Here is an 11,236-nt window from a genome sequence, read left to right on the forward strand (position 1 = left end):
ACTGCCACCTCCTGCCACCTCCCTGCACTGCCACCTCCTTCCTGTCACCCCTGGCCCTGCTGGTACTGTCATGTCCAGGGCCAAACCCCCCAGTCCTGCACATCCCGGCAGGCAGAAGGGGCTGCACCCCGATCCGTTCCTGTTCCAGTCTGGGACAGCAGCTGCAAAACAGGGTCCTGTTTGTCCCAGGGCTTTTTGTCTGGTCCCCCCCAGGCCTGGTGTGTGGGGGGGTGCAGGGCTGGGTGCCCTGGCCAGGGACAGGTGGCCAGGCAGTGGCAGAGGACAGCACCAACCTGCCATCATTCCTGTCTGGGAGCTGCACTGTGCTGCAAGGATGGGTTCTCCATGGCCTAACAGAGAGGGACCCCGTGAGGGGAAGAGTCTTTGCACCCTCTGGGATAGAGGAGACGGGCAGAGAGCAGAGCCCCGACAAGCCCCGCAGCCATTCCCATCCAGCAGCCCACGCAGCACGTTCTGCCCCTCTTCCCCAGAGCAGGGACTGCTGCTCCACCACAGCCTGACCAAGCCTCTCCCCCACACCACTTCTCACTGATCCTTCCTCTCTCTCTGCCTGTAAAGCTCTGCAGGCTGGGACCAGTGCAGGGACAGTCCTCCCTTCCCAGAGCACAGCCCAGCCAAGTGGAGGAGGGACAGTCCGCTGTCACGGAGACACTCCCAGAGCAAAGCAGCACCAACCTCAGCTGAAAGCTTAAAGCATCAGTGCATCCACTTGATCCTCCCCAAGACCATCACAAGATGGGCAGAGCAGAGCATCCCCTGGTCCTGGGAGCTGCCACGTCACTGGAGCATGGGCAGTGCCATTGGCATCCATCAGACACTAGTGTGGGGGGCTTCAAACTGGACCTTACAACCAACAGGTGCCTACGGACAGCTCTGGTGCTGTCAGCATTTGACTGGTTTTGCTCATTCCCTTTTGCTATGTCCTCCTGCCCAGGTCCATGCACTGAATTCTCTTGACTTTCAGAACAGCAGGACTGTGTCTAACCTGCCTGTGGAAACAGTCCCTGGGCCTGGTAACTCTCGAACCATGGCTGGGGCCTGGCTGGGGATGTCCACTGCATGCAAACAGCAAATAGCTTGTAGGGCAGGTCTATGGGTCCAGGGGGTCTTTCCTAGGGCTCCCAAGTTATACGGGTCTGGCCAGGATCAGCCTAGGGAGGCCCTGCCTGCTCCCACCACCCAGTGACCACTGTATTGTAATGGATCCCATCACTGGGGCCAAACCTGAGTGAGAGACTTCATGTTGTGCTTTTCCTACTGCCAAGGCTCTTACAGACCCTGTGCGCGCAGTTAAATGCAAACGGCTCAAGAAGTGACATAGAGAGAGACTGCAGGAAGAGTCTCGGCTTCCATGGAAACCCAGAGCCAGCTCACAGGATTCTGATTTCAAGCACCAGTTAAGACCATTCCCTAAAGGTGACAGAGTGCCCTGTATCAGATGGTGGGAGCAAGGAAACCAGCACAGCATCACCCAGTCCCACTCAGGTGCTGGTGGGAGCGCAGTGTCTGTCCTAAGCAAAGGGGCAAAGACAAAGATTGTGGAGGGTAAGAAGGGGAGGGAAGAGCCTGAGCCAGGCACCCGAACTGGGAGATGCTGTCTGAGTCCAATATGAAGCTGAACAGCAATTTGGGGTGGTGGTGACAATGCACAAATGTTGAAGAGTAGAGGACAGCAGATCTGTGGGCCAAGGAGCTGCTCTTCCACCTGAACATCCCCAGGCAGTGGTGGACCTCTCCAGGAGCGAATAACCTCTGCTGGCTCTTTCATTTTGATCCTTTCCTTCTGTGTTGGCAGGAGAGGGAGGCAGCAGCAGCAGCACGATCACAAAGGCATCTCTCTATTTGGGACAGACATAGAGCAATGACCACAGGGTTTATCCCACCCAGCCGTTGCCATCAGGAGCAGTGAGGTGGGTAATGAGATGCGTGCTGGAGGAGCATCATATCAGCCCTGCTGGTCAGGATGCTGGTCCACAGCCAGGATCTCTTCACCCCGGCCATCATGCAGGTGAAGGGAGGGGTATTTATGAAATCCTCAGCGGAGAGTTAATGAGCGTGCCTGCCTCAGAGAGAGCAGCAGCAGCAGCAGGTATAGATATTGCTGAGGTCTTGTTCCTTCCGGCGTGGCAGTCCCAGGTAGTCCCAGGCAGGGGCTCAGGGCAGGCAGGGTGGGGCGGAGATACCCTTTCCCTTTGGTCTGTGTTTGGGGTGAGGCTGGCCGAGACACCCCACTCATCGAGTTTGGGAACCCTGGCATCTGCTCCTCCCAGGCCAGGAGGGTTCTGAAGCCTTGCTTGCATGACTGCCCAGAAGCCAGGCTGGAACAGACCTTGAAAGGCCACAGTGTCAGTGCCTACGTATCTTAGTCTTCTCTGTGCTGTCACCAGATCCTTCAGCTTTTCCTTCTGGTCAGCTTTTCTAGACCCCGATGACTTTTGTCCCTTTCCTGGCTCACATCATGCGTGGCCGATCTTCTCTGGAGATCCAAACTGGATGCTTCTGTGCTGCCAGAGACGTATCTAGATCACAGGGCGTGCAGCTGGGTGAGACCCTGCCCCCCTTATGGTGTCATGTCTAAATAGGCACCTTTCCCAAATGACCCGACTTCAGAGTTTGTTTAACACAATGTACTTGCCAGGTGACCACACCAACTGACATTGATGACCTCCTGCTCTTGGTATCGTGATGCTGATGGCACTTCCTTGCCACAGGGGAAAACCCAGTTATCCAGAACTGGTGAAACACCAGCACATTCCAACTTCAAGATTTTGGGCCAGATCCCTCTCATCAAAGTCAAATATGAAGAGAAGTTGGATGGTCAGCTCAAAACCATTACCCATGGTAGATGATCAGATACTTTGTCCACACAAGACCCATTCCCCTGCAGCACTACCAGCAATTTTACCGCACCCGTCTCTTAGTGAGAGTACTTGCTTTGGATTTTATTAATTTAAAATATTCTTGCAATGCATTTGGTTGGGTGGGCTTTTTCCTCATTCTTTCCTCATCTTTTCTAAAGACCTTGGATTTTTATTTCCAATTTTGTTAATGTCATAATTAACATTCACACTGACTACTGTCTAACTATCCTCTCTCATGTAATTGAGGGGGGAGCCACTTATAACCCCCTGCCAAACCATGATTTGACTTTTGCCCAAGTCATGCTCCTCTGTGACTCACTAGTAAATGATTGCTGGCTTGAAGAGAAGAGTAACTAGGCTTGAGTTGAAATGGAGTAGAACACATCAGGCATCAGCCCAAAGGGGAGGAGGATGTCAGGCCAACTGAGTCTGATAACTCCTGGCCGTGGGACCAGTCCAGCCGGGACCCTGGTGAAGCAGCCGATGCCCTCAGAGTGGCTCAGGAGAAAGAGGTGGTGACCAGACAAAGAACTGGCCGAGGAGTAAGGACCAGGGGGCCGCACCAGCAAGGGACACACCAGCTCCAGGGAGCTCAGGAGTGGACATCCTGGAGCTGATTTGTCGTTGTTAAGAACCTTATCAGAGGCTGCAGGGGCTGATGAAACCTGCTGATGAAACCTGACAGGCCAAGGCTGGGAGGGGGCACCCAGGGAGGAGAGGGATTTATCACAGGGGACGGTGGGAGGGAAGTTGCCGGAGCACATACTGATGTCCAGATTGCCAACAAAACCTTTAACAGAAGCAGAGGAGGAAGCAATTTCTGGAAGTCCTTGCTGCAAACAGCCTCAAGGCTTCCTAATTAATAACTCTGCCTTGAGCAGTGATTCAGGAGCCGCAGCATCCCCTGATGGCCCCGCTCATCCCTGACAGAGCAAGGCTGGGAGCTCTTGCACTCAGACAGCAAGAGATCCGCCTGGGGCAAAGCCCACACACCTCAGCAGAAGAACGTATGATCCTGTGGGAAAAACCAGTCCGTTTCCTTGCCAGAACCCAGCCTCTTGTGAGACAGAGCTGATGGGCACGAACTCCTTCTTCAGCCTCTGGCTGCGTGCTGTCAGAGTGCCCGTTAACTGCCCCGTCCCTGTCTATGGGCGCTGCTGGGGGCTGTGTATGAGTGGAGATCCCAGGCTGGCTGGGTTTGGGGTGCCCTGAGGGAGCTGCATTTGGGTCTAAATTCTAAACCCTGGAGCTGCCTTTCTCACTGCCCATCATTTCTCCTTTTCTCTTGCCTCCACCCCACTTTTTTGGTGTGCACGTTCATAATCCCCTCCTCCGAATGCTTTCTCCTCCCTCACCTTTTCTGCATGTTTGTGCCAGGGATGGCTTTTTGTCCCAGTGCCCTTGGTGGTGCAGGGTTGTGGCCCTTGAGGGTATCCCTCAAGCAGCTCCTGGTCTGGCTGTCCCCCCTCCGTTTCAGACAGAGGTCCCCAGCCCTGGGACATCTGCCCACTGCTCTCCCAAGGGAAGTCACAACAATGTTCCTCTCCCATGGGGTGTTTTGGTGGGTGCACACTGTTGATGAGTCAGTTCTTTGTCATTCACAGCCCCAAGCGTGTGCTTAAAATGAGCACTTTTGTGTCAAGGCTAGGGAAAAGCTGCACAGAGGCTAGAAACACGTTTCCCTGCCAAGCTCAAGGGACTGACACCATCTGAGTCATGTCTTAAAAACTGGGCTCCCCCAGAACACCCGGCTCTCACAGACACCCCTAAGGACCATGCCAGGAACTGTGATAAATAGATTTGCTGGTGGTGAAACCGCTCATTCTCTGTCGTGGTCCGGGAACGCCTCGCTGCTGCTGTGCCTCAGTCCCAGCAAGGGTCTTTCCAAGCAGGACAGTTGCCACCAAGTGACCATGGGACACCACTGAGGAGAAACCCCCTCCTCTGTACCCCTGCTCTGGGCACAAGCACGGAGACCTTTCCCACGAGCTGGCTCTGGCCAACCTCAGCTGGCACTGGCTGAACATGACACAAAGCAGACTTTGCTGACAGCAAGCTAGAAACCAGCCCTATGGGTAGGCCTGGCTGGATGAGCTGGAGCATTGCTGCTGGAGCACTGAGACGCAGGAGCAGCTGAGTAGAAGGGGAGAACGACCAAACTGGTCTCCAGAGACATTCAGTCAGGGGTTATGTGCCATGACGCTGGTGACAGCAGTGGTCTATAGAAACCCACAACCTTTCTTTAGGTCGTACTAGGAGGGTCCGGTTGCCAGGCTGCTCTCCTGCAGCGATCCCCGGTGGAAGGTGCCCAGGCAGCACCTCCTGCCCTGGTCTCCTCTTGGAGAGGAGTCTTTCACCAGGGCTGGTGCTCAGCTCACAGCAGGGAAGCAAGGATTTACGTTTTTATCAAAGGAATAGCAGAGGGTATCTGCTAAGGTAAATACTCAAAAGCTGGGATGCTCCAGCCAACCCTGAAGCAATTTAATCTCCATCTCCCTGGCTCATGTTGCTAATTGTGCTTAGTGATTCTCTGCCAATGCTCAGACAGACTTTCATCCTTCCAGAGCAAACAGAAACACACAGAGCACAGGCTTCCTGATCCAGCCCTCTCCCCACATCCCCCTGGCTGCTACCAGGACCCTCATCCTGTGACCTTGGTGGTGACAGAGGATGCAGTGAAGGTGGAGTTATTGAATGCCTTCTTTGCTTCAGAGCTGGCAGAAGTCATTGCTGGGCCACTCTCTGTCATCTTTGAAAGGTCCTGGAGAGTAGGCGAGGAGCCTGAGGACTGGAGGAAGGCCATTCCAGTCTTCAAAAAGGGCAGGAAAGAATATCCAGGAAACTACAGGCCAGTCAGCCTCACCTCGACCCCTGGAAAGAGGATGGAGCAGCTGGTTCTGGGCGTCATCTCTAAGCAAGTGGAAGGAAAGAAGGTTATCAGGAGTGGTCCACACGGATTCACCAAGGGGAAATAGTGTCTGACCGGTCTGATCGCCGTGGGTGGGTGGACGGATGGATGAGGGGAGGGCAGTAGATGTTGACTACCTTGACTTCAGCAAGGCTTTAGACACCGTCCCCTACAGCATCCTCATAGGCAAGTTTAGGAAGTGCGGGTTAGATGAATGGACGGCGGAGTGGATTGAAAACTGGGTGGAAGGCAGAGCTCAGAGGGTGGTGGTTAGTGGCGCAGAGTCTGGCTGGAGGTCTGTAACAAGCGGGGTTCCCCAGGCGTCGGCACTGCGTCCAGTCCTGTTCAACTAGACCTGGTTGCTCAGGTCCAACCTGACCTAGAACGTTTCCAGAGAGGGGGCATCCACCTTTTCTGGACAACTTGTTCCAGTGCTTCATCATCCTCACTGTAAGAAGTTTCTTCCTTCTACCTCCGGCCTTGCCTTCTCCATCCCATGCTGCCCTGGCCAGGCTGTCTCACAGGACACACACCCACCATCCGAAATTGCTCAGGGTGAGAAGATCCTGCCTTAGAGAGGAGATGGACTAGTCGGTCTCTCCAGGTCCCATCCAGTCCTATTTTCTGCAAGTCCTGATTCAAAACAGGCAAGTGCCACCTGCTCCCTCCGCTGTCCTTCTGCCACAGCACCAAGTCAGCCCCACGCCCAGCCCCCAGGGAGGAGCCCCCCTCCCACCACACCAGACTGCTGGATTCAGACTTTGGGGTGTGCTGGAGGTTGGGGGGGAACCTTTCATGTCTCTGTCAGGTGCTGCAGCAATTCAGGTACATTTGATGTTTATTATTTCACTTACACAGCTGCCAGGTTTTGTTGAGATACTCGCAACGAGCCCTGGAGCAACCCAAAGGAAGGACACGGTGCCTACGGCTGCTGGGTCTCCCCCTGACCACAAGCAATCTCAGTCTCACAAAAGCTATTACCAGCCTTCCATCATTTTATTCGTGCTGGACATATAAACCCAGGCTAAAACTAATGAGAAGTCTGATGTCTAAACATCTGCCTGGCATCGCTGCGCTGTGGGGGCAAGGCTTGTACGGGAAGCAACAGGGACCAGGAACTGACTGAGCTGCAAAATTAATATTAAACAGAATAGCTGCATGGCAATATTTTATGCTTGTTACTGAGTTTCACTTCAATGCTGTTGGAAAAAAAAAATCTAAGGCAATGCAAGAACTCCAGGGAATTAGCAACCTCCCCCAGCATAAATGCCTCATTTTTCATGGAGCCCAAATGAGTTCTGGGCAGACGAGGGGAGGCAGTGAGTACCTTCTCTGGACTTGTCAGCCGATATTTCTCAGCCATGTCTACAAAAAGTTCAGAGCACACCTTCTACCAGAAGAAAGTGATACAATAAAAATAATATTTTTTTAAATAAGAAAATAAATAGGAAAGAACCTTAGGGGAAAAGACAAGCTCCTTGTTTTCCTGCTGCATTGCAGCTGCAGAGTTAAGAATCTCAGTTATGCTTTACTGCCATAAATTAAGAATCATCAGCTCAAACACACAGAGAGGCAAAAAGGAAAAAAAGTCAGAGCTCTTACAGCCCTAAGGGGCTCTGAGACAGAGCTCTTACAGTCTTCCTGAGCCGAGCCCAAAACTACCCAAGCAATGGAGTAAAACCCGGGGCTGAGAACCAGCCAAGGAGGCTGCGCTCGCCCCAGCAACAGAAGGGGATTTCAAGTGACCTTGACAACGGGAGAGAGCCCAAAATCCACAATGTGAAATTCAGCCCAAAACAGTGGGAAGTTCCACGTTTCACAGGGAATACCAGAGTGTGGCTTCCAAAGTGAGAACTTCCTGCACGATCCGGGACGGAGCCGGGCTTGGGGCAGACCGTAACCCCATGAGCCGGCACTGGAGCGCCCGCACCACGACAGACCCGATTCTGACGCTCGGTTACGGGCAGCAGCACCGCGCACAAGACACGGGTGTTATCATTCAGCTCCGCTCGATGCCGACCTGTTCTCAGCCAAGTACCGCAACGGGGTGTTGGCACTGCGGCCTCAAGACAGAAATGGAAGGAATCCATATGAACAAGATCAATAAGAAAATGACGACACATGAGAAGAAGAGACTGGGCTTGTGTTCTTGAATAAGTAGGGAGCTGGAAGCAGTAAACACAATTCTGTTGTCTGGAGGTGAAAGGCTTTTGTAAAGAACAGGGATTTGTTTCTCTCTGTGATTTCCAAGGGAAGTATAAGGAGCTTAATTTGCAGCATCGATAATTCAGCCGGGAATTAAGAGAACGCTGAGTGACAGTAATGAAACACTAGAAGCAAGGAAGTTGCGGAGCATCCTTCACCAGAGGCTTTGACGAGCCGGTTAAATGAGCAGCTCTCAGAAAAATCACCTGGGTCCTGGCTCCCAGCACCAGTTCCCACAGCACAGCAGGGCAGCGAGGGCAAGTGGGTGGACCCTGCCACAAGCCCAAGGCCTGCGGCAGCAGCCTGGCAAACACCACGCACCGCCGGCACACGTTCGCCGTCATCGAGTACCGCGCACGGCCTCTGCACGCTCGGCTTTTCTGAGCAGTGCATCACACCACAGAGTTTCATCCAGGAGACGTGAATCAAAAATCAAAATACACACCTGAGCAGCGCTCCTGGAGGAGGAGAAAGCATGAATAAGCTCGCTATGAATAAAACATACTCCTTTTGGCCCCAGGCTGCCTACTAGACACTGAGAGCCTGGATCAGCTGCCAGCGAAAGTAGGAAGGACAAAAATAATCCAGAGAAATGCAGCTTTAAGATGGCACACACCCCGTTCAGGAAGCATGCATGTGCCAGGTCTCCCCATAACTGCAGGGGACGGGGCCCCATCTCACCAGATACTCCCCAGCTTCACCTTCTGCGTCGCCAAATCCCCACCCGTCACCTCTTACTGCTGACCACCGCGGAACGGACACCAGCAACCCACAGATGTTGTGGAATGGGATTAGGTAGGATGAACACTCTAGATACATCTTGAAAATCAGAAAAGTGAATTTGCTAAGCAGTTTTGTAACTCTGGGGATAATTTCCCCAGGAATGAGTTAAAGCTACAGCACAGGAGAGTTCCTGTGTTAGGAGTAGCAGAGAATTAAACAAAGATGCTCAACACTACAAGCTTTAGGCAGAAAAACCTGAGAAAGTCTCTCCAGCCAGTGTGGTAAAGAAGTCAGGGTTAAAACCATGAATGTTAGAGTCTTTCTGCAGAGGCGGCTAGAGAGAACACAGGAACAACTCGGACAAGAAGTGGAAGGTGCTGAGGGCAGCAGCCTTGGTGAGCCCTGCTCATAGCTCTGCTCAGATCCTTGTGCATGAGCAAGGGCAAGGCCATGGCTGCAGGCTCAAAATCAGCTTAAGCCAGCCCAAACTCCTGCTGTTACGGAAGCAGTCTGCTCCTCAGCCGCTGCTCCCCACCACCTTCCATCTGTTGGCGCGAGGCCGCACAGGTGACAGCAGTAAAAGCCGTTTTTCCTCTGACGGACAAGCACAGCTGGGCGACGGCTGCAGCAACACAGAGAGCAGAATGGTGGCTGGACGGCCCTCTTAGGTCAGCAAACCTGCACGCTCCTGAGCTTAAATTGATTAAGGCCCATAACAAAGCTCCTGAGCGAGTTTCTCGCCAAGAAAGTTTGCATGGGCCTGGCTAAATCGAGAGCTCACGGGCAGCCCCTCGCAGACCAGAGAAGCCCCGATCCTGCTCTCACTCGCAGGACAGGCTCAGCACCCAGAGCCAGCACCAAGCCACCACACCCCCAGTGTCCGAGGTGCTGCTGCTGTGGATGGACAGACGGACGCTTACAGAAGTTATTGTGGGAGTGGCAGGTCTTGGTGTTAACACTCACTCACGTGTATATCCAATTTCAAGCCTGCACCAGCCAGGAACGTGTCCCGCGCAGCTGGAGATGGGCGACCTCCTGCCTTCCCATGATGGGGCTGGACGGGTGATGGAGGCGACACCACGATCAGGGTCACAGCTTGAGGACGAACGTGTCCAGCTCTGGTGTCATGTTTGGGATTCAGCAAGAGCTCCAAGGGCTGTCAGATGAAGGGCGAACCAGGAGCACAGCCCAGGCTATTCCTCATAGGCAGCTGCTGTCCTCACTGTCCTTCAGGCCAGTTTTTGGTCTGACTCACAAGAACTTTAACCTCTTGGTTGCAGCATCCCATTATCAGCAAGAGGGACGCCCCTCTTCCAAGCTGCCCCTCTGCAGACACGGACGTCTCCAGGAGCGCTTCATGCAAGACAGGCACTGATCCCAGCCTCGAGGCCTCAGGAGGCGGCCTCCCCACCTGCACCTTTAACAGGACAAAGGGGAGGACAGAGCTGGCTGTTTGGAGAGGACCCTGGCTACAGCGTGCGCCAGGTGGAAGGGAAGGGTTTCAGTCTGTCTGCCTGCTCAGGTTCTCCACAGACCCCCTCGGGCAGCGCACACTCGGCACATTATCACCATGAACATGACAGCTCCTCTCATTCTGTCCCTGCTCCAGGAAGCACACGCAGTCAAGCTGGGGTCTCTAGCATTTAAATCCCTTTTTTTCCCTCCTCTCAGTAGCTCATAGTTATTTCCTAGAGAACAGCAGCACCTTGCTGTCAGGTGGAGAGATGTTCAAGCGGGAGGCAGCCTGTTTAGCGTTGCTTTTGCGCAGCTACAGCAGAGGTAACAGAAACCTCCTTCAGGAAAGGAACTGGGCAAAACTGACCCCGCTCCAGCAACAACACCCGGCACCCCTGGGTAGCGACAGCAGCTGGGGGACTAAGGAAATAGCAACTGGGTGTCTGTCTGGCTTTTAAGGAAGTGTTTGTTGGCAGAGCAGCAGGACAGCCCCAAGGCCAGGCAAGCAGTGGCTAAGGACGAACTGCCTACGGGCAGAGGAGAGGTGGCGGGTCCCGAGGCCTCCCCACCCCCCAAAAAAGCATCAGCATTCAGCGCAGGTCTCATCCCCCACTCCAGCTCCTCTCGAACTGCCTCTCCCCTCCGTCTCACAGAAGCGTAAGCCCTCCTCACACTCACCCCAGGAGACCAGATGAGGCAGGAGCGCCAGTTCCAACAGCCCTCGTGTTTGGGAGGGTCCCAAAGAGAGACAGCAGCAAAAGCAAACTGGGAGAACCAGGAGAGCCGAGACAGCACGGTCCCGTGGGGGCTGCTCCTGCTCACACGGGGATAGGCTAGCGGTGTGTTACCCAGCTTTTCAATCCTCACCAAAATCGCTCTGCCCCATCCAACAGGTGAGGAGAGCACGCTCTGCCAGAGGGATTCTGCTTCCCTCTCAGCCCTGCTCCAGCTTTTGCAACTTCTGAACTTCCCAAAACTCGCTCACAAGAGGATTTTCATAGTCAAAAGGCCCTGTTCCTTCAGAATTTCTTTGGTGGAACTTCCTGGGCGGAACAGAGGTCAG

Source organism: Apaloderma vittatum, unplaced genomic scaffold, assembly GCF_000703405.1.
Source record: "Apaloderma vittatum isolate BGI_N311 unplaced genomic scaffold, ASM70340v1 scaffold7279, whole genome shotgun sequence".
NCBI classification, from domain to species: Eukaryota; Metazoa; Chordata; class Aves; order Trogoniformes; family Trogonidae; genus Apaloderma; species Apaloderma vittatum.